General features: G+C 43.0%; 9 non-coding genes across 9 annotated transcripts; 8 read left to right on the plus strand and 1 right to left on the minus strand.

Moving 5' to 3' along the window:
* Positions 1–2,920: 2,920 nt before the first annotated feature.
* On the plus strand, positions 2,921–3,039 carry LOC112085853. The gene has a single exon (XR_002899140.1). It is a non-coding gene; the product is annotated as a 5S ribosomal RNA (ribosomal RNA).
* Positions 3,040–3,451: 412 nt separating this feature from the next.
* On the plus strand, positions 3,452–3,570 carry LOC112085645. The gene has a single exon (XR_002898945.1). It is a non-coding gene; the product is annotated as a 5S ribosomal RNA (ribosomal RNA).
* A 409-nt stretch (positions 3,571–3,979) lies between these two features.
* Positions 3,980–4,098, plus strand: LOC112085926. The gene has a single exon (XR_002899204.1). It is a non-coding gene; the product is annotated as a 5S ribosomal RNA (ribosomal RNA).
* Positions 4,099–4,508: 410 nt separating this feature from the next.
* LOC112085610 lies at positions 4,509–4,627 on the plus strand. The gene has a single exon (XR_002898911.1). It is a non-coding gene; the product is annotated as a 5S ribosomal RNA (ribosomal RNA).
* A 410-nt stretch (positions 4,628–5,037) lies between these two features.
* Positions 5,038–5,156, plus strand: LOC112085678. Its single transcript, XR_002898978.1, has one exon. It is a non-coding gene; the product is annotated as a 5S ribosomal RNA (ribosomal RNA).
* A 410-nt stretch (positions 5,157–5,566) lies between these two features.
* Positions 5,567–5,685, plus strand: LOC112085633. Its single transcript, XR_002898934.1, has one exon. It is a non-coding gene; the product is annotated as a 5S ribosomal RNA (ribosomal RNA).
* Positions 5,686–6,070: 385 nt separating this feature from the next.
* On the plus strand, positions 6,071–6,189 carry LOC112085700. The gene has a single exon (XR_002899000.1). It is a non-coding gene; the product is annotated as a 5S ribosomal RNA (ribosomal RNA).
* A 6,524-nt stretch (positions 6,190–12,713) lies between these two features.
* On the plus strand, positions 12,714–12,820 carry LOC112085515. Its single transcript, XR_002898819.1, has one exon. It is a non-coding gene; the product is annotated as a small nucleolar RNA R71 (small nucleolar RNA).
* A 10,380-nt stretch (positions 12,821–23,200) lies between these two features.
* Positions 23,201–23,308, minus strand: LOC112085828. Its single transcript, XR_002899116.1, has one exon. It is a non-coding gene; the product is annotated as a small nucleolar RNA R71 (small nucleolar RNA).
* Positions 23,309–23,517: the final 209 nt, after the last annotated feature.

Below are 23,517 nucleotides of genomic sequence, written 5' to 3' on the forward strand. Positions count from 1 at the left end.
TGAAAGATATGGTAATCGTAAGACGAACAGGTCTCGCACTCATTCCGGAGCAATCCGATACCCCTGAATGATCGCCTGTCCGGGGAGCCTTCCGGTCCGATTCAGACGGTGGCTGCTTCATAGAAGTTGGAGAGCATTGCATCACGGTCTCTTAGCAAGTGTAATCGTGGAATTCGGACGCGTGAGCAGAGAGATAAGCTTGTCGGAAGGAACCCCAGTCTCGCAGGTATTCCGGACCGAGCAGATCAGTTCTAAAGGATGCGAAGGACGGTGCATTTCCAGGCCGATTTAGTTTCCGGGTCCTTCATGAGAACCAGAGACATTTGAGTCTTCTTTCCAGAACGTCCAAGAGCATTCAATTCAGATCTATGAGCCGAAAGATACGGTCTCCGGAATGGACACATGTCTAGACGCCTCTCTCTGGTCGTGTACATGCACTGCAAAGATGTGCCCTACAGGAAGCCTTACACTTCCCAAGAACCGAAGCTTCCTTCACTAAAGTTGGAGATAAATGAGTCCTCTGTCTTCTGCAACCAAAATCATTCAATTCGGACAAGTCTCATAGGAGTTACACTCTCCGGAATGCGAAGTGGTCTAAGCTGCTCTGGATGCTGCGAGATGGTCTTGCGACTTGGTTAACCCGCAGGCCTGAAGATGAACGCCTGAATGCTGATGCTGCGAGTTGATATGTGCGGGTAAACTATCACTGGAAGAGGTCTGAAGCTCAAGAGCAAGAGAAATGCTAAGTCCACAATCGTGCGACTTAGGCATGCGAGTTAGCCGCGCCTGGAACTATGCCGCACGATCACTCGCAAATCACTCCGACTTGAGCCTGCGACCTAGGTGCAACAGAGACCAACCCGCACAGTTTGTACATTCCCCAGAAACCGCCTTAGCCCTGCGAGTTGGAGAGGAAGGAGACCAAGCCGCAGCAACACTCGCAAAACACTCCTACTTAGGCGTGCGGCTAAGACAAGGCGATTTAGGCTTCACAAGACAAGTCTTCATCTACTGCGACTTAGGTGTGCGACCTGGGACATACTGGACTGACCCGCAGGATTTCCACTTGACCCAACTGAGCCGGGTCAGTACCCAATTTGTCCTGGGCTGACCCGGTCCATTAGCACTAGGTATATGTAGTTTTTTGGGAGAAAAGCCCTGGACATCATCTTCTCTCTTAGTTTCTCTCTAGTTTTCTTTCCTTTTTAGTGTAAAAACGTTTTTGATTAAGAGAGATCTCAAGGATTTAATCAATCTAAGTCTGTTTCTCATCATCTCATCATCTCATTTCTGCTTCTAATCATGATTAACATCATCTCTTGCAAAAGATTAGATGTGTTCTTCATGATTAGTGAGTAGTCATCTTTTAAGCTTCTAGGTGTGTAGAGTAGGGTGCTTAGATGTAGATTAATGATTGTTTAAGCTTAGATTCTCTTCTCCTTTCCTTAGTTAGCTGATCCTAATGCTAGATCCTTGCACATCACTTGGGTCTAGAATCTGGGTTTTTCATGCACCAAAAGTGTTTGATGAAATGCCTGAATGAAAGCTAACTAAGGGTTTATGCATTAATGTCATGGGAATGATTGTTAAATGCATGAATGGCATATTAGAACTGTTTCTTAATGCTCATTGATTCATATTTCACAAATGATGATTTGGTTTGAAAATGGATTAGTGTAGAGGTTAGTGCCTTCATGAGAGGATTAATCTAGATTAGAGTTCTAAGTTAATTGGAATTTGAGATCATGTGATGCTTGCTTTATCTTTCTGTATAAGATTCAGTCTTTCTTAGCTCTTATTTTGATGCACAAAGAGGCTGTCTGGTCATGTTAGACTTGGAACCTTATGCTTGTTAACTGCTTATTCACTAATGGGAATTAGTCTTGAATTGGTAATTAACAAAGGGATTTCTGTCATGAGAATGAATTAATCTGAATTGGAAGTCTAGACTAAAGATTTGCAAGTGTTGCATTGTTTGCTTAGCATCATGAATTCACATTTAAAGCACCCTAATCAATGATCACATCTAGAGGTTTAGCTTTCTTTTTATTTGAATTTGAGTGTTTGTTTAGTTTCTCTTGCTTTTTTTAATTCTTAATTACTGTTTGTTCTTGCTTGTTTTGTTATATGCTTTTAGATAATTTTGGTTACCAACTCATCTGCTTATTAGACTTGGATTAAGAATTGATCCTCATAGTTCTAGTGTCCAGAATCTCTCCATTTGGATTGATACCTCAAGTGCTACAATGACATGAGTAGTTGAGGAATTGATCAAGGATTGAAAAATTCCTACTATCAATTTGGCGCCGTTGCCAATTGGAGAGTTCATTCTAGCATTAGGACTTTGGATCTTCTTGAGATCAAGTCATTTTCTTTTGTTTTACTGATTACCTTTCAAGTGCTGTCTTTGTTTTCAGGTACCGAATCCCATCAGAACACCGCAATTAAGCGTGCTTGGGCGAGAGTAGTACTAGGATGGGTGACCTCCCGGGAAGTCCTCGTGTTGCACCCCTTTTTTGTTCCTCTTGATTTTTTTGTTTTTTTTTTTTTTGGTCTTTTCATTTGAAAAACAATGCATCTTCCGAACGACGCTATTTCAAGACCGTGTGGAACCACGCCTCCTACAGCAACTTTTCGAAAAGCCCCAAGAGTGCTCTCGGGCTTGCCCAAGGGTCTAAAGACCATGGGTGTGGTGTACGAGGCCAAAATTTTGAGTTTTAGACCCTCTTCCGGGCGTTTTTCTAAAACATAAGCCCCGGTTTTAGTGTCGTCAAACGTGGTGTCCTAACTTATATATCTTGGCACGAATGCTCGTCGCAGCTGGGTGGGAAAACCCATATAAACAATGCAACACACGCGAAGAGATTTCATTGCGGACTCAAAGCCAAAGGATATATGCTAATGCGATACATATACTAACGGGTGCGATCATACCAGCACTAATGCACCGGATTCCATCAGAACCCCGCAGTTAAGCGTGCTTGGGCGAGAGTAGTACTAGGATGGGTGACCTCCCGGGAAGTCCTCGTGTTGCACCTTTTTTTGTTCCTCTTGATTCTTTTCTTTTTATTTTATTTTTTGTCTTTTCACTTGAAAATACAAAGGCATCTTCCGAAGGACGCTATTTCTAGACCGTGTGGAACCAGGCCTCCTACAACAACTTTTCGGAAAGCCCCTAGAGTGCTCTCGGGCTTGCCCAAGAATTTAAAAACCAAGGGTGCGGTTTACGAGGCCAAAATTTTGAGTTTTAGACCCTCTTCTGGGCGTTTTTCTAAAACATAAGCCCCGGTTTTAGTATCTTCAAACGTGGTGTCCTAACTTATATATCTTGGCACGAATGCTCGTCGCAGCTGGGCGGGAAAACCCATATAAACAATGCAACACACGCGAAGAGATTTCATTGCGGACTCAAAGCCAAAGGATATATGCTAATGCGATACATATACTTGATGGGTGCGATCATACCAGCACTAATGCACCGAATCCCGTCAGAACACCGCAATTAAGCGTGCTTGGGCGAGAGTAGTACTAGGATGGGTGACCTCCCGGGAAGTCCTCGTGTTGCACCCCTTTTTTGTTCCTCTTGATTTTTTTGTTTTTTTTTTTTTTTGGTCTTTTCATTTGAAAAACAATGCATCTTCCGAACGACGCTATTTCAAGACCGTGTGGAACCACGCCTCCTACAGCAACTTTTCGAAAAGCCCCAAGAGTGCTCTCGGGCTTGCCCAAGGGTCTAAAGACCATGGGTGTGGTTTACGAGGCCAAAATTTTGAGTTTTAGACCCTCTTCCGGGCGTTTTTCTAAAACATAAGCCCCGGTTTTAGTGTCGTCAAATGTGGTGTCCTAACTTATATATCTTGGCACGAATGCTCGTCGCAGCTGGGTGGGAAAACCCATATAAACAGTGCAACACACGCGAAGAGATTTCATTGCGCACTCAAAGCCAAAGGATATATGCTAATGCGATACATATACTAACGGGTGCGATCATACCAGCACTAATGCACCGGATTCCATCAGAACCCCGCAGTTAAGCGTGCTTGGGCGAGAGTAGTACTAGGATGGGTGACCTCCCGGGAAGTCCTCGTGTTGCACCTTTTTTTGTTCCTCTTGATTCTTTTCTTTTTATTTTATTTTTTGTCTTTTCATTTGAAAAACAAGGCATCTTCCGAAGGACGCTATTTCTAGACCGTGTGGAACCAGGCCTCCTACAACAACTTTTCGGAAAGCCCCTAGAGTGCTCTCGGGCTTGCCCAAGAATCTAAAAACCAAGGGTGCGGTTTACGAGGCCAAAATTTTGAGTTTTAGACCCTCTTCTGGGCGTTTTTCTAAAACATAAGCCCCGGTTTTAGTATCTTCAAACGTGGTGTCCTAACTTATATATCTTGGCACGAATGCTCGTCGCAGCTGGGCGGGAAAACCCATATAAACAATGCAACACACGCGAAGAGATTTCATTGCGGACTCAAAGCCAAAGGATATATGCTAATGCGATACATATACTTGATGGGTGCGATCATACCAGCACTAATGCACCGAATCCCATCAGAACACCGCAATTAAGCGTGCTTGGGCGAGAGTAGTACTAGGATGGGTGACCTCCCGGGAAGTCCTCGTGTTGCACCCCTTTTTTGTTCCTCTTGATTTTTTTGTTTTTTTTTTTTTTTGGTCTTTTCATTTGAAAAACAATGCATCTTCCGAACGACGCTATTTCAAGACCGTGTGGAACCACGCCTCCTACAGCAACTTTTCGAAAAGCCCCAAGAGTGCTCTCGGGCTTGCCCAAGGGTCTAAAGACCATGGGTGTGGTTTACGAGGCCAAAATTTTGAGTTTTAGACCCTCTTCTGGGCGTTTTTCTAAAACATAAGCCCCGGTTTTAGTATCTTCAAACGTGGTGTCCTAACTTATATATCTTGGCACGAATGCTCGTCGCAGCTGGGCGGGAAAACCCATATAAACAATGCAACACACGCGAAGAGATTTCATTGCGGACTCAAAGCCAAAGGATATATGCTAATGCGATACATATACTTGATGGGTGCTATCATACCAGCACTAATGCACCGAATCCCATCAGAACACCGCAATTAAGCGTGCTTGGGCGAGAGTAGTACTAGGATGGGTGACCTCCCGGGAAGTCCTCGTGTTGCACCCCTTTTTTGTTCCTCTTGATTTTTTTGTTTTTTTTTTTTTTTTGGTCTTTTCATTTGAAAAACAATGCATCTTCCGAACGACGCTATTTCAAGACCGTGTGGAACCACGCCTCCTACAGCAACTTTTCGAAAAGCCCCAAGAGTGCTCTCGGGCTTGCCCAAGGGTCTAAAGACCATGGGTAAGGTTTACGAGGCCAAAATTTTGAGTTTTAGACCCTCTTCCGGGCGTTTTTCTAAAACATAAGCCCCGGTTTTAGTGTCGTCAAACTTGGTGTCCTAACTTATATATCTTGGCACGAATGCTCGTCGCAGCTGGGCGGGAAAACCCATATAAACAGTGCAACACACGCGAAGAGATTTCATTGCGGACTCAAAGCCAAAGGATATATGCTAATGCGATACATATACTAACGGGTGCGATCATACCAGCACTAATGCACCGGATTCCATCAGAACCCCGCAGTTAAGCATGCTTGGGCGAGAGTAGTCCTAGGATGGGTGACCTCCCGGGAAGTCCTCGTGTTGCACCCCTTTTTTGTTCCTCTTGATTTTTTTGTTTTTTTTTTTTTTGGTCTTTTCATTTGAAAAACAATGCATCTTCCGAACGACGCTATTTCAAGACCGTGTGGAACCACGCCTCCTACAGCAACTTTTCGGAAAGCCCCAAGAGTGCTCTCGGGCTTTTGAGTTTACGAGGCCAAAATTTTGAGTTTTAGACCCTCTTCCGGGCGTTTTTCTAAAACATAAGCCCCGGTTTTAGTGTCGTCAAACGTGGTGTCCCAACTTATATATCTTGGCACGAATGCTCGTCGCAGCTGGGTGGGAAAACCCATATAAACAATGCAACACACGCGAAGAGATTTCATTGCGGACTCAAAGCCAAAGGATATATGCTAATGCGATACATATACTTGATGGGTGCTATCATACCAGCACTAATGCACCGAATCCCATCAGAACACTGCAGTTAAGCGTGCTTGGGCGAGAGTAGTACTAGGATGGGTGACCTCCCGGGAAGTCCTCGTGTTGCACCTTTTTTTGTTCCTCTTGATTCTTTTGTTTTTATTTTTTTTTTTGTCTTTTCATTTGAAAAACAAGGCATCTTCCGAAGGACGCTATTTCTAGACTGTGTGGAACCAGGCCTCCTACAACAACTTTTCGGAAAGCCCCTAAGAGAACTTGTGGAGATTACTGTTGAGTTGTTACATCAGAGTATGGTCTTGCATTGCATATTGAGCATGAACTTGAATTCTCTTAGTTGTCACTTTTCTCTTTCAAAGGAAATATGAACTCCCAATGCATTCAACCTCTCTCTCTCATTTGTTCTTTTTGCTTGAGGACAAGCAAAGGATAAGTGTGGGGGAGTTGATATATTCATAAATTGCATCATTTAATGTACATATTCTAGTCCAAATCATGTCTCATTTGCATGCATTTTAGGTGTTTAAGCATTGTTTTAGGACTTAGGAGATTGCATTAGGTCCAAGAGAGTTTTGCATGTTTTGGAGTGTTAAACAGGTGCTTTTGGAGTTTATTTGGAGTGGAGGATGTGATTCAGATGAAGAAATGGAGTTGAAATGATCAAAAATGGTGAAAAGGAGCAATTTTGGGTTTCTCGGCAAAATGATATACTGATGGCCGAAGATTCTCGGCCAAAATCCTTCCCGCGGGTAGCTTTCTCGGCCAAAAACACGTACCGCGGTCAAGTCTCTCGGCCAAAATTCCCGGGTGCAGATATATTTCCGAAATCGCGTTACCGGAAGCTCTTGCCGGCAGATTCAGCTGTCGGAGTCTTCATAAAAGTTTGAGATAATTGAGTCAAGAGTTCATAACAGTTGGAATCAAGGCATTTGGACCACGGAACTGAAAGATATGGTAATCGTAAGACGAACAGGTCTCGCACTCATTCCGGAGCAATCCGATACCCCTGAATGATCGCCTGTCCGGGGAGCCTTCCGGTCCGATTCAGACGGTGGGTGCTTCATAGAAGTTGGAGAGCATTGCATCACGGTCTCTTAGAAAGTAGAATCGTGGAATTCGGACGCGTGAGCAGAGAGATAAGCTTGTCGGAAGGAACCCCAGTCTCGCAGGTATTCCGGACCGAGCAGATCAGTTCTAAAGGATGCGAAGGACGGTGCACTTCCAGGCCGATTTAGTTTCCGGGTCCTTCATGAGAACCAGAGACATTTGAGTCTTCTTTCCAGAACGTCCAAGAGCATTCAATTCGGATCTATGAGCAGAAAGATACGGTCTCCGGAATGGACACATGTCTAGACGCCTCTCTCTGGTCGTGTACATGCACTGCAAGGATGTGCCCTCCAGGAAGCCTTACACTTCCCAAGAACCGAAGCTTCCTTCACCAAAGTTGGAGATAAATGAGTCCTCTGTCTTCTGCAACCGAAATCATTCAATTCGGACAAGTCTCATAGGAGTTACACTCTCCGGAATGCGAAGTGGTCTAAGTTGCTCTGGATGCTGCGAGATGGTCTTGCGACTTGGTTAACCCGCAGGCCTGAAGATGAACGCCTGAATGCTGATGCTGCGAGTTGATATGTGCGGGTAAACTATCACTGGAAGAGGTCTGAAGCTCAAGAGCAAGAGAAATGCTAAGTCCACAATCGTGCGACTTAGGCATGCGAGTTAGCCGCGCCTGGAACTATGCCGCACGATCACTCGCAAATCACTCCGACTTGAGCCTGCGACCTAGGTGCAACAGAGACCAACCCGCACAGTTTGTACATTCCCCAGAAACCGCCTTAGCCCTGCGAGTTGGAGAGGAAGGAGACCAAGCCGCAGCAACACTCGCAAAACACTCCTACTTAGGCGTGCGGCTAAGACAAGGCGATTTAGGCTTCACAAGACAAGTCTTCATCTACTGCGACTTAGGTGTGCGACCTGGGACATACTGGACTGACCCGCAGGATTTCCACTTGACCCAACTGAGCCGGGTCAGTACCCAATTTGTCCTGGGCTGACCCGGTCCATTAGCACTAGGTATATGTAGTTTTTTGGGAGAAAAACCCTGGACATCATCTTCTCTCTTAGTTTCTCTCTAGTTTTCTTTCCTTTTTAGTGTAAAAACGTTTTTGATTAAGAGAGATCTCAAGGATTTAATCAATCTAAGTCTGTTTCTCATCATCTCATCATCTCATTTCTGCTTCTAATCATGATTAACATCATCTCTTGCAAAAGATTAGATGTGTTCTTCATGATTAGTGAGTAGTCATCTTTTAAGCTTCTAGGTGTGTAGATTAGGGTGCTTAGATGTAGATTAATGATTGTTTAAGCTTAGATTCTCTTCTCCTTTCCTTAGTTAGCTGATCCTAATGCTAGATCCTTGCACATCACTTGGGTCTAGAATCTGGGTTTTTCATGCACCAAAAGTGTTTGATGAAATGCCTGAATGAAAGCTAACTAAGGGTTTATGCATTAATGTCATGGGAATGATTGTTAAATGCATGAATGGCATATTAGAACTGTTTCTTAATGCTCATTGATTCATATTTCACAAATGATGATTTGGTTTGAAAATGGATTAGTGTAGAGGTTAGTGTCTTCATGAGAGGATTAATCTAGATTAGAGTTCTAAGTTAATTGGAATTTGAGATCATGTGATGCTTGCTTTATCTTTCTGTATAAGATTCAGTCTTTCTTAGCTCTTATTTTGATGCACAAAGAGGCTGTCTGGTCATGTTAGACTTGGAACCTTATGCTTGTTAACTGCTTATTCACTAATGGGAATTAGTCTTGAATTGGTAATTAACAAAGGGATTTCTGTCATGAGAATGAATTAATCTGAATTGGAAGTCTAGACTAAAGATTTGCAAGTGTTGCATTGTTTGCTTAGCATCATGAATTCACATTTAAAGCACCCTAATCAATGATCACATCTAGAGGTTTAGCTTTCTTTTTATTTGAATTTGAGTGTTTGTTTAGTTTCTCTTGCTTTTTTTTTTAATTCTTAATTACTGTTTGTTCTTGCTTGTTTTGTTATATGCTTTTAGATAATTTTGGTTACCAACTCATCTGCTTATTAGACTTGGATTAAGAATTGATCCTCATAGTTCTAGTGTCTAGAATCTCTCCATTTGGATTGATACCTCAAGTGCTACAATGACATGAGTAGTTGAGGAATTGATCAAGGATTGAAAAATTCCTACTATCAACAGCCGCCGTTGCCAATTGGAGAGTTCATTCTAGCATTAGGACTTTGGATCTTCTTGAGATCAAGTCATTTTCTTTTGTTTTACTGATTACCTTTGATCCATCCTCACGTGTGTGTTCTTAAGCCATTCTGTTCTTGATTCTGGGTTCGTGACAAGGGACCTCGGTATAAAATGCCGAGGGGCTTGGTAGTCGAGGGGTTCGGGAGAACAGGGTCCGGCATGCATGTCGAGGTCATTACACCGAGGTGCACGTTCAACACTTAGTCGTCTCTAGCTTTGTTTCTTACGTGTGCATGCCTTGATTCCAACGTGCCGAGACGTCAGCACGAGGTCTAGTTCAGAATACTCCCAAAATATGAGCCTTGACTTGGCCGATGTCGAGGTAATGATGCCGAGCCCTGAGAAAACACTTAGCGCGTATCGCAACTAATTTGGGCTCGTATCAACCATGTTGCCTTCCGGAGACAGTAACTTTCAACCCACGACTCCAAATGTTCTGAGATCAGTTCCATAGTCAAGATGACTCAATAAGCTCGAACTTTGGTGAAGAAACCGTCGGAGCTTGGGAAGTGGAAGGCTTCCTGGATTTCACATCTTTGCACCGCATTGGAATCATCGGAAAATAAGCTTTTTGGACCGATGTGAACTCCGGAGACTCTATCTTTCAAACCACTGCTCCGAACTAAGCGATTCCAACTATCCTGAGAAGTTATTTCACAGTTCTCAAACTTTGATGAAGACCGGACAAGCTAATTCGGTTCGGAAGGGCTCAGTCCGCCGTGATCTTTGGACTCCGCCGTTTGGTTCTCGGATGCGCGTAATGTTGGTGCATCTTCCGGAGACTGTATCTTTCTCCCCACTGGTCCGAATTGGATGATTCCAACTGTTCTGGGATCTTTGCTTGATTGTCTCCAACTTTGGTGAAGACCCCGCCAACTGGTTTGGAGCGGAAGGTTCCCCGGATTGCTGATCTTTGAAATGCGCGGACAAGGACAAGTTTTGGTCGAGAAAAGCTTCCCGCGGTAAGAAAAATGACCGAGGGCTGTGTACCGCGGTAAGATTTTTGGTCGTAAAATTCCTTCACCTCGGCCAAAAACTCAACCCGTGGTAATTTGCACCCGATCCTCGACCCAGGCTGATTTTGGTCGATCGGTAAGGATTTTGGCCGGTAATGAGTGATCGCTAAGCTTTTTGACCGAGGTTTCTGTCCGTCCGGTACGCGATTTGGCCGAGAAATTCCTCCAAGCGGTTTTCACCATTTTTGACCCTTTTCTTCACCGTTTTCTTCTCTGCTCCTCTCCTTGAGCTACAAATGACTCCCAAAGCACCTGATAAAGACTTCAAAACATGCAAAACTCTTTGGGACCTAATGCAAGCCCTAAATCCTATTTTAATGCCTAAGGACTCAATTTACATGGGAAAACACATGATGAGGACTCTAAAATGCACTCTAAATGATGTAAAATATAGACATATCACCCGCTCATGTGGAGCTCCAAAAACCTCGCTTAGCTCCAAGTTCCCTCGGTTGGTCCAAAAGACGCTTGTACACCTCGCTTTCATCGTTAAAGTACCCGTGCTCGCTTTGTTCCCGTGTCAAGACCACTTGTAACGGGTCTTCTGCGTTTAACTCCTCTAGGAGCTCATCAGCTAGCTCCTCCATAACCTCCACATAGAAAACCTGACCTCCAATGGTCGGTTTCTTCATCATATCCTTCACGTTGAACTTCATAGTCTCGGAACCGATGTGTAGTTCAATCATACCCCCTCTCACGTCGATTATGGCTCCTGCGGTTGCTAAGAACGGTCGGCCCAAGATAATAGGGTCTAGTGGTTCCTCGTCCATCTCAAGAACTATGAAGTCCGTGGGGATTTCTATCTTACCCATTCTCAAAGGTAAATCCTCAAGCAACCCCACCGGTAGTCTAACCGATCTATCAGCTAATACAAGAGAGATCTTGGCCGGCTTGTAACTTTTGTAAGCTCACAGAAGCTCCTAGATCACATAAGCAATTTCAGAACTTCAAGTGACCTAAAGCACACGGTAAAGTAAAGCTGCCCGGATCGGATAGCTTTCTTGGTATAGATCTTCTTTGTATTATAGCGCTGCACTCATGGCTCAGTATTACCATACCCTGGAGCTCCTTTGTCTTGTTGAGGATCGCGTCCTTTAGAAACTTTCCAAGCTGAGGTATAGCTAAGAAAGCATCTATGATGGGTAAGGTAAGTTGCGTATTCTCCAAGTGTTTCTCAAAGACCGCCTTGGCTTTGTCTAGGATTTTCTTTTTGAAACGCCCTGGGAATGGTATCTTGGGTTGGTAAGGTGGTGGTGGAATGTATGGCTTTTCAAGCTCAGTTGCCTTCTCCATCTCTTTTCCTTTCTCTTTAACCGGTTCCTTCTCCAAAACCTCGGTTTTATGCGCATCATCTGAGGCTGCCTCCCCCTCTAGTTGCTCATTGGCCTCAATGAGCTTTGTCTTAGGCGTTCGAGCTTGTAATTCTTTACCACTCCTCAATGTGATAGCGTTCACATACTCCTTGGGGTTTGGCTCCGGTTTACCAGGTAATGTCGGGCCTCTGGATGATGTAGAGGCTTGGTTTTGCTTAAGCTCTCTGATATCTTGCTGCATTGTTGCGTGCTGGCTCTCAACTCGCTGCTGACCCTATAACAGTTGCTGTAGAATCCCACAGACATCGGTTCCCATCTGATTCTGACCCGTTCCCTGAATCTGTTGCTGATTACCCATCGGCTGCGGATTGAACCCTGGTGGAAACTTCTGTTGCTGCGGTTGGCTGTTGAAGTTGTTACCCTGAGCCGCTTGATTCTGCTGAGTGTAGCCGTGCTGTTGCCCACTGAACTGTTGCTTGGGCTGGAAGGTATTCTGAAAAGGGGCTTTTTGAGCATAGCTTTGTTGTTGTTGTTGAGCAGGGTACACTTGGTCTTGAGGGTTAGCTACATTCGGGTTTCTATAAGAGAGGTTTGGGTTATTGCTGTAGTTGTTAAACCGCTGATACCTCTGCTGATTCCCTATGTAGTTCAGCTCCTCTTGAGTTAGACCATCTTCATTAACATTGTCAAAACTTTTCCCTTGCTCATCAAACTCGCCTACAAAGTGTATTGGCTTTTGAGTCGCCATTAAAACCTTGTCAAGTTTGCTCTGAAGCTCTCTTATATCCTTTTTCATGCGCTGTTCATCACTAGATCCCTCTGAACGGTTTTCTCTATCAAAATCCTCTCCATACGTGTCATTAGACATGGCTAGGTTTTCTACTAGTTCCATGGCCGCATTGATCTCTTTCCCAAGAAAATTTCCATTTGAAGCTGTATCGAGTTGGTTTCTGATCTTGGGGAGTGCACCTCGGTATAAAGTACTCAAGAGGGATGCCTCTGAGAAGCCGTGGTGTGGGCATTGGTTAGTATAACTCCTAAACCGTTCCTAAGCTTCACTAAAGCTCTCGTTGTTGTGCTGCGTGAAACTTGAGATCTGATTCCTGAGCTTAGCCGTGCGTGATGTGGAAAAGAACTTTGATAAGAACGCTAGTTTACACTGCTCCCATGTTTGTATAGAACCCCTCGGGAGGTTCTTTTCCCACTGGTGAGCTTTATCACCGAGGCTGAATGGGAACAAGCGTAGCTTGAAGCTATCTTCTGAGACGCCATTGATCTTGGTTAAGTCGCATACCCGATCAAACTGATCTAGATGCTCAAGAGGGTCTTCTCCGGCTAAACCGTGAAACTTTGAATTCTGCACCATATTGAGCAGGGAAGCTTTAACTTCGAAGTTGTTAGTTTGAACCGGTGGTGCTTGAATCCTGGCTCTATATTGGTGCGCATTAGCTCGGTCGTTTTCTCCAACAAAGACCGGAGGAGGTTGTCTCTGAGCTGGTGGTGGTGGGGGATGAACATGATGGGCTTGTTGCTCATTTCTATTCGCTTGTTGTTGGTTTTGCTGAGCAAGCCGTTCGTTTCTTTGAGCTTGTTGTTGGTTAACATAGGCTTGTTGTTCATTTCTTCCTGCCTGCGCCTGATTAGCCTGAGCCTGGTGCTCGGCATCCTGAGCCTGTTGCTCGATCCTTTGCTGTTCTGCCATTCCAAGTCTTTCAAAGTGCCGTTCTCTCTAGCGAGCTCGCCGCTCAATCCTGTTGATGTTATTGTCGTATGGTAAAGGCGGTTCTGTGCTACGAGACCTGGTTTTCATGCACCTGAAATCAAAACAAGAACTTGCAAAAGAGTCAGTAAAACAAAAGAAAGTAAAGTCTTGATCTTAAGAACAAATAAGAGACTAATGCTCCCACAAGTTGGCAACGGCGCCAATTGATAACTAAAAGTTTTCACTCTTTAAAGAGGTTATCAATACCCCTGTCCTTGTAGTACAAGGGGTTATCAAACCAAACTTGTAGTGGAGACACTAATCTATGTTACTTGTGATCTTAAGTCAAGATGGAATGATAAGGGTTTTAACTAAACTATTTAACGGGTAAATAAGCATGTAAATGAAGCATGAGATGAGATTTGAACTAAGTAAAGATGCAAATGACAAGCAAATGGTTCGGATGATGATAATATATGATAAAGGCAGAAGCTTTAGACAGGATACTTGACTCGGGTTATTCCAAGCTAAACTAATGGGTTAATGAATCATTTTATCAAGCGGTTTCATTTAACTTTGAACTCAAGGCATGTTAATCTTCTCATGAAAGTATTAAACATCTAAACTGATCCTCTTTCATACCAAAATCCCTTTTGAGAAGCATGAATCAGTCAGCAATAAGATTCAGTTCAATATGTCATTTAAGAGAACAAACTATCACTCTCGCGATGAAAGACTCTTAAACCCTTAACCGAGTGGTTCAGACATTTCTACAAACACTTTTGATGCGAGATATGTCTCAGATCTGAACATCAAGTGATGTGCTTGGATCCAGCTTAGAGATCTCGTCGGTTAAAGAATGAAACATGCAAGACTAGACACCTAAACCCATTAATCTATCTTGAAAGCACCCTAATCTACCTATCTAAAGCCGCTTAAACGACTACTCACTGATCATAACGAGCTCGCTCAGTCCTTTGAAAGATGTGTAGCTAGTCATGATAAGGAGTTTGATGCTGGATGATAAAAGAAACAAAGAAAGAACAAGATTCTGATGCAAAAACGAGATATCGGATTAGATTAATCAAGTTTCACAAAAGAGGCAAGTTCTTAAAGCTAAAAGATGATAAGAGATAAGATGATTAGGTTTTTGGTCCTAAAATGTATTTATAGTAAAGGGAAAGTGTCGCGGGTCAGCCCGGAACAAACCGGATACTGAGCCGCCTTCTTGGGTTGATGGGTGAGTGCCACGGTGTGTCGGAGAGTGAAGCCGAGGCCTTGATGTCGAGGAGTGCACGTGAGCCAAGATCCAAATGGAGGTCTCGTGAAGAACACGTCAAGAACATGCATGAACCCTAGTCTTTGATCCATCTTCACGTGTGTGTTCTTGAGCCGTCTTGTTCTTGATTCTGGGGTTGTGACAAGGGACCTCGCCATAGAATCTCGCGGGGCTTGGTAGTCGAGGGGTTCGGGAGAACAGTGTCCGGCATGCACGCCGAAGCCATTACACCGAGGTGCACGTTCAACACTTAGTCATTTCTAGCTTCATTTCTTACGTGTGCATGCCTTGATCCCAACGTGCCGAGGCGTCAGCACGAGGTCTAGTCCAAAATACTCCCAAGATATGAGCCTTGACTTGAGCAATGTAGAGGTGATGATGCCGAGGCCTGAGAAAATACTTAGCGCGTACCGCGACTCATTTAGGCTCGTGTCAACCATCTCGCCTTCCGGAAGCAGTAACTTTCAGCACACGACTCCAATTGCTTCGAGACCAGTTCCATAGTCGAGATGACTCGATAAGCTCGAACTTGGATGAAGAAACCGTCGGAGCTTGGGAAGTGGAAGGCTTCCTGGATTTCACATCTTTGCACCGCATTGAAATCACCAAAAATAAAGCTTTTGGACCGATGTGAACTCCGGAGACTTTATCTTTCACACCACTGTTCCGAATAGAACGATTCCAACTGTTCTGAGAAGGTCTTTCAGAGATCTCAAACTTTTATGAAGACCGGGCAGGTTAGTTCGGACCGGAAAGGCTCCGTCCTTCGTGATCTTTGAAGTCCGCTGTTCGGTTCTCGAGTACGCGCAGTACTGGTGCATCTTCCGGAAGCCGTATCTTTCTCCTCACTGGTCCGAATTGGATGATTCTAACTGTTCCGGGATCTTTGCTTGATTATCTCCAACTTTGATGAAGACCCCGCCAACTGATTCGGAACGGAAGGTTCCCCGGATTGCTGATCTTCGAAACGAGCGGCCAAGAACAGGTTTTAGCCGAGAAAAGCTTCTCGCGGTAAGGAAAATGACCGAGGGATATGTACCGTGGTAAGCTTTTTAGCCGTAAAATTCCTCTCGCCTCGGCCAAAAACTTAACCCGAGGTAATTTGCACCCGATACTCGACCTTGGCCGATTTTGGTCGATGGGTAATGGTTTTGGCCGATAATGAGCGTTCGGTAAGCTTTTTGACCGAGGTTTCTGTCCAGCCGGTACGAGTTTTGGCCGAGAAATTCCTCCAAGCGGTTTTCACCATTTTTGACCCTTTTCTTCACCGTTTTCTTTCCTGCTCCTCTTCTTAAGCTCCAAATGGCTTCCAAAGCACCTTATAAAGACTTCAAAACATGCAAAAACTCTTTGGGACCTAATGCAAGCCCTAAATCCTATTTTGATGCCTAAAGACTTAATTTACATGGGAAAACACATTATGAGGACTCTAAAATGCAATCTAAATGATGCAAAATATAGACATATCAGTATGGTGGTGGAAGAAGCTCTGGTGAGAGCTATGGATTGAGGCGGAGACAGAAGTAGGTGCTGAAATCTATGCCTTTAAAATGATAATGAAAACGCAAATTTTGATCTGCTAAGAAAAGAGAAAGGAGAGATTAGACACCCAAATTTTTTGTAATGACTTCTAGAGTTCAAAAATACAATCAGAGTTCAGTTGACTGTTGGTATTTGAATTTTGGGTTCATCAAATAGTTCATCAAAGACTTTTTATAAATCGTAAAGAAGAAATCATTTTTCTGTATGGTTTCATTTATAATGTGTAATGGCATGTGACATCAAATGAATAGTATATCAGAGTTTGTGGAAAAGAAGAAAGTATGCTAAAACATTTTAAAACATATAACAATGAATGTACTTTTGTGATTTGAAAAGGATTGAGCTTTTTAATCGGATAAGAAGAATGAGATTAAAAAAATATATATATGGAAAATAAAAGAAGTATAATTGGAAGAAGAGAAAGAATAAGCTGAAGAAAAGTTGGAACATAGAAGATAAAGTGGAAGAATGAAAAGATATGGAAGAAAAAAAACAGATAAAAAATTGAAAAAAAAGTGAAGAAGGTGAAAGTTAGGAAAAACACTAAGAAATTGGAAGAATAAAAAACCAGAAAAAAACGAAGACGATAAAGAAGAAAAAATATAAAACAAAGATGCTGAAAAAAGAAAACGTAAAAAATGAGGAAGATAAAAAATAAAATAAGAGAAGTTGAAACCAATGAATAATTATTCAAAAATAAGAGGAAAAGAAACGAAGAAAATAAATAAATTTAAATCATAAAATACTTAAATTATTCATACATCCACATACCTTGTGTTAAAAGTTAAATCATATATAGTATAGACCAAATTTGTAAAGATAGAAAGAGAGAGAGAGGGAGAGAGAGAGAAAGAGAGAGAGAGAAAGAGAGAAAGAGAGATTTCATGTACATCTAATTAATCAATATTTTATCGCCGTTAGCTCATCTTTTACATGTTTCTGACTTTTGTTTAATATGGTTGACAAGGAAGTTAACTGGTCAGAGAAAAGCCAAAAGCTATCAAAGAGTTATGCTTTGATACCATGATTTCGTATCCGTGCTTGGAAAAAAAGATAAGAATCGACAAGAGAGACAAAAGCTACCAAATAGATTGTTGATTATAAGCTCTAATACCAAAGAATAAAATGGCAATGACCCTCAAAACACATCAATGTATGAATTCAACAATGCAGTGCCAAGCCTTGCTGGAAAAGTTGAAGGAAAATCACAAAAGGTAGAAAGAAATAGTGGTTCACACGATGAAGATGTTTTCGGAAAAGACAGGTGTGATTTATATGAAGAATTCATATATTGCATATGCTTGCAAGAAAAATAAGAATTGACAAGAATAAGAGAAAAAAAAAAAAGTTACCAAATGGATTGTTTAACTACACTCTAATACAAAAGAAGAAAATAGCAATGACCCTTGACACATATCGACGTATAATCAGCAAAATTTAAGAGATAGTGCATTTGAAAATGTTAAAATCAAGTAGAAAACAAAAGGTTAATTATTCGCTACACGGTGCGTTTAGGTGTGGGTGCGATCAAAAAGGCGATAGGGTTTTAGGTTTTCTTCTCGTCCACGCGAGCTTTCCGGCGCAGCCGCCACCGTGATGGCAACGCCGGGGGAGCAGGAGGGAGTCCCCTCGTCACGTCCTCAATCACCGGCAAAGTCGAAGGAAGGTTCCGGTCCATCGACGATGTCTTTGGCTTCAGTAGTCCAAAATAAACAAGTTCTGAAACGGTATGACGTAGCGATCAAATCTTCAGATGGCCATCGATTAGTCGAAGTTCCAGACGAAGTGTTTGAAAATCCATCACCCCTGTGGGAAGATTTCGTTGTTGGTATATTTCTCTCGGCGGCTCCCCATGTCGCTAAAGTGCACGTCATAGTCAATAAAATATGGTCTCAAGGAGATAAAGTGGAAGTTCATGTTGTCAATCCAACAACGATGCGGTTTAGGATTCTAAATCCACAGATGCGAGCCCGAGTCCTTTGACGAGGTATGTGGAACATAGCGGACATTCCCATGGTGGTGTCTAAATGGTCCCCATTCTCTGAGAATGACACACCCAAAATCAAATCAGTCTCGTTGTGGGTTCACCTTCGCAACGTTCCCATGGATATGTTCTCGTGGAAAGGTCTGAGTTTCATCACCAGTGCTGTAGGGGAACCGAAGCACCTACATCAGGAGACAGCAGCTTGTTCAAATTTTGAATTAGCAAAAGTGTTCGTAAATGCTGATTTAACTAAAGAGCTTCCAGATAATATCAGTTTCACAAAACAGGGGAAGGAATCAGAAGTTGAATTTGCCTATCCATTGTTACCTCCAAGATGTATTACTTGTGAGAAGTGGGGTCACCTAGAGACAGCATGTGTAACTAACGCAAAGAAAGCTGGAGGTAAAGGAACTCCTACCTTAGCTATCACGGGCAAACCTGCAGAAGAAACAGTAAGCAGTCCAAACACTGCAGCGCCAGTGATCATAGTTCAGAATTCAGGAAGTCATAAAGCAGTAGAGGCCAAAGAGGATCAAGCTTTAACCGACACTAAAACATATCAGGAGAATGTGGAGAACTGGACTCGTGTTTCACCAGCTAAAGCAGGTCGAAGCCCATCAAAACAAAAGGATTCTAATGGAGTGCATAATACCATAGCCCTGGCCTCTGCATTTGCAATCTTGAGCGATCAAGATGAGGAAGGTGAAATTGTGGAGACTGTGGAAGCAGAGAACCCGTCACAGAATTTGGATGTAACTGAGATTGTTGTAGAAACATAAGAGCAGACTACAAAAGCAGCTGTCGTTGAAAGTAATGCGGTTAGACAGTCCTTGCCGAGAGACTCAAAAAATCGTCATAAGTTCTTGACGGAACCTGCGGTTGTAACAAACAGGGATACCCTGGGGGTTACAGCTAAAAAAGTCCCTCGTCGCAATTAATCCATGTCGAGATTCTTTTGGAATGTTCGGGGATTCAACAAAACATTTAAACATTCCGTAGTTCGAAATTGGTTAAGGGAGGCTGACGTTCAGTTTGGGTGTTTGTTGGAAACTAGAGTCAGAGAAAATAAAGCCATGAATATCGTAAATTCAGTTTTGAAGGAGTGGTCATTCATGGCTAATTACGAATCTAATCCATTGGGTCGCATTTGGGTCTTCTGGAGATCAAACGTCCGGTTAACTCCAGTGTTTAAAAGCGGCCAAATTGTCACTTGTTCAGTATTGTTAGATGGAGCGGAAGAAGAATTTTTCTGCAGTTTTATCTATGCGCTGAATACGGAAGAAGGAAGGAAGGATCTGTCGGATGATATGAGGAATCACCAAAACTCACCAATGTTTAAGGATAAACCTTGGCTAGTGATGGGAGATTTTAATGAGATTTTGGATGTGGAGGAGCATTCAAACGCTGATATCTCAACTAATGCCTCCTCAGGAATGAGAGAATTACAAGACACGGTGAGGCACTGTTCATTGTCTGATCTCGGAGGACACGGACCTCTGTTTACTTGGTGTAACAAAAGGGAAAATGGCTTGATCTGCAAAAAACTTGATAGGGTATTGATGAATGATGTGTGGCTGCATAAATACTCGCAAGCTTATTCGGTATTTGAGGCGGGAGGATGTTCAGATCACCTCCGATGCAGTATTAAGCTTGACGTCTCAGACACGGTTAAGAGAAGGCCATTTAAATTTGTGAATTTGGTTGGGAAAATGCCCGAGTTTCTACCACTAATCGAGGATTGGGCATCCTCAGCTCCCCTGTTTCACTCTACTTCAGCTTTGTTTCGTTTGGGGAAAAAACTAAAGTTGCTAAAGCTGAGATTAAGAGAGCTAAGTAAAGCGAAATTGGGGAATTTGCCTCAGAGAGCAAAACAGGCTTTGCAGGATCTCTGTGAGAAGCAAACGGCAACAATGGATTTACCGACTGCAGAAAACATCAGGGACGAATCAGAAGCTTTTCTCCGCTGGCAGCATGTGGCCACACTAGAGGAGGAGCTCTATAAGCAGCGATCTAAACTCCATTGGCTGCAAGTGGGGGATCAAAGATCCTCCTTCCCTGTGGATTCGATCCCTAAGTACTACAATCGATCAGCTGTGCACTTGCGGCTATTGATTTCTTTTAGGGTAAAACTTGACAACCCTCGACACACGACACACCACATCAAGTTTTTGGCGCCGTTTCCGGGGAAGGCACGTGTTTTCTTTTTCGCAAAACCCCAAGAAAGGTTGGTAAATCGACTCTAGACCCCCTTTTTCTGCATATTTCCATTTTTCGGTTATTTTGTTTCCATTTCAAAAGATATGGATCCTATAAATCGAAATACACACTATGAGGAAGGTTTCTATAACACTCCTCAAGCCACCCGACGCAGAGAGAAGCAGTACTTACGCAATCTCTACGAAGAAATTCGAACTGAAGACTACAGAACGTTCCAGAACGAGCCATACATACCTCCAATGGCAAACCCTAGATATCCTATGTATCGCCTACCTCACCAGATTCTCCACCGAGATGAGAACGTCCAGCTCAGCAACCGATTGAGTCAGCTCGAAGGCGTGATCAAGCAATTCATAGAAGCTCAAGCAACCGCTACAGCCGCTCTAAACGAAAGGATTGACGGGATATCGAAACTTTTCAATGAGAAGATCGATGACCTAGCCTCACAAGTCAATTCAATAAAAGAACGAGCAACCAAGGACGCAGCTATGATCGCTAACAGGTTCGACAACATGGAGGAAGAGCAAGCAAAGCACACCTATGAGCTCCGCAACACCAAAAACAAAGTCATGGACCTGGATTTCAAACTTGATGATGTGCACAAAGCCCTAAACGAAGCAAAGAACGAGTCTTATGACTTTACAGTCGAAGTTTCAGAGAAGGTTTACAAAGTCATTGACAAAACCGAAGAGCTTGACTCAACCATGGACAAAGTTGTCTATGCTCTTGATGAAGTTGAAGAAAAGGTTGAGAGATCATACAAGGACTTGGAGCAGATTACAGCAATCAAAACTAAAGGCTCAACCCCAGAGAGGAAGTACATCAAGCCAGAAGACCCAGGAGATCATTGAGGAAGCAAAGGAGCAAGGAACAGCAGCAAATCAACCTGGAGACACTTCCCCGCGGTTGCATCGCTTTCGACCGCGGCCAAGAAGCCTTCTCCCGCGGTCGTGTTAGGTCTACCCGCGGCCCATGGTCGTTTTCCCGCGGTCGCGTCACCTGCAGTCAAGGCCAACCGGAAAAACGTTCCAAAACAGTCCCGTTCAGCTCATACAAGCAACAGTGCGTCTGATACACCTCCTGCGATGACTAAACCACTCCATCAATAACTGGTTTGCTCCATCAGCACCCAAAGATCTGAAGACGAGGACAAGTCATGGCCCTGCAACATGGCCTTGTCTTGTGAAGATGAGTATGAAGAGCAACACTTTGAAGAAGAAGAGTATGGGTTGTTTGTAAAAGATCCAAACGCAGGATATACCAAAGTGTTTCATAATGCTGTTAAGATTCGGCAAAAACATAGCAACATTCGCGAAATTCAGTGCTCTGATGGTAGTAAAGCGGCCACTGATAACACCGTATTTTGACCACTTTTATGGATCATAATAATGTCTTATGCAGGTGTTTTAACTCTGTTTTCGATGTTTTAAAGTGTTTTCAATGTTTTAGAGTTTCAAAAGACTTTACAGGAAAATTGGGCAAAAGATATGCAATTTGGAACAAACGAGCAATTTTGGATAAATGCAGACCGTCAGAAGTATGACATGCGATGAAGACCTTCTCACCGTCTGATCACCCCCAAAATTTGAGACAACATCGAGGATCCAACCAGCTTTCTAATGCACTTGGTTTGGAGACAATCCAACGGTTAGATCTTCAGATACTCCCGATGCAAGAATGACAGAAAATGCAGTTCCGGAAGAGGACCACGAGCCGGGACCGCGGCCAACACCCATTTTCCCGCGGGTGGAGCCACCGCGACCAGGGACTTTGGTCGTTCACTTTCCCGAAGACTTAAATAAAGCCCAGATCAATTCCTTTCATTATTTTTGAAGCCCTAAGTGTCCAGAACCACCCCAGAAGCTATAAATACCCCCTTTAGGTCATTCTAAAGAGATACCCCCTTTCTAGTTTAGATTTAGTGACAACCAAAAACCCAAAACCAAAACCAAAACCTTTTAGTTCTAATCTGATTTAAGCGTTGTAGTGAATTCGTATTGAAACAACTAAGTCTCTGTGGATAGATACCCTAAGTACTACAGCGCACATCTGTGCACTTGCAGACATTTAGGGGTTAAAAATTTAAAACCTGAAGCTTAGTAAAACAAAAACAACAAACCCCGCTTTTGCTCGCATCAAGTTTTTGGCGCCGTTGCCGGGGACATTGATTTGTTTCGTTGCGAATCCCAGCTTAAATCCATTAGAACACTTCTTTACTTTTACTTTTTCTTTTGAAATTTTCAGGTTTCTCTACAATGAGAGACCTGGAACATGTTCCCGGAACTCTTGGTGATCCACCAAATCGTTTGGATGGTGATCCAGGCGATGATGACCTGACTGATGATGAGTTTGAAGAACCGATTTATGATGACAATGAGCTGATCGGATCGGTCAAACACAAAGATGATGATGAACTGATTGGAAGTTTCGATTCACTCGAAAAGTTCATGAGAGATCGAAGAGCTATTCAACCAGCCTTACCTGAGGATGGCAAAACCGAAATTAAGGTACCCCATATCTATTTAGTTCAACAAAATCAATTCTCTGGTTATTCATTCGAAAACCCGATAGACCATATCGAGACGTTCGAAGAATTATGTGCAACCATTACAGCAAATGGGGATTACCACAAGTATAGTTTTTTCCCATTCTCTCTTAGAGATAAGGCCAGCAAATGGCTAAAATTTTTGCCACCTGCTTCACTAAAAACGTGGGCAGCGTGTAGAACTGCTTTCCTAAATCGTTTTTACACTAGAAATCGTTCAAATCTCTTAAGAAAGAAGATAAGAACTTTTAAACAAAAAGAAGATGAAGATCTTTTAGATACTTGGGAAAGATTTAGGGAGTACCAAAGAGATTGTCCACACCATGGATATGCCGAGGAATAACTGCTAGGTATCTTCTATCGCGTTATAACTCCAGAGTTGCGACACTCTTTTGATATAGCAAGTAATGGAGATTTCACAACTAGATCTGTAGAAGATGCTCACGTTTTCATTAAAAATTTAGGAAACAGCATCCGAAATCAAGTAACCTTTGGTAATTCTGCACTTCCTGAGAAGAAAGAAGAAATTTCGGAAGTTA

The sequence above is a fragment of the Eutrema salsugineum genome, unplaced genomic scaffold (genome assembly GCF_000478725.1).
Source record: "Eutrema salsugineum unplaced genomic scaffold, Eutsalg1_0 scaffold_3, whole genome shotgun sequence".
NCBI classification, from domain to species: Eukaryota; Viridiplantae; Streptophyta; class Magnoliopsida; order Brassicales; family Brassicaceae; genus Eutrema; species Eutrema salsugineum.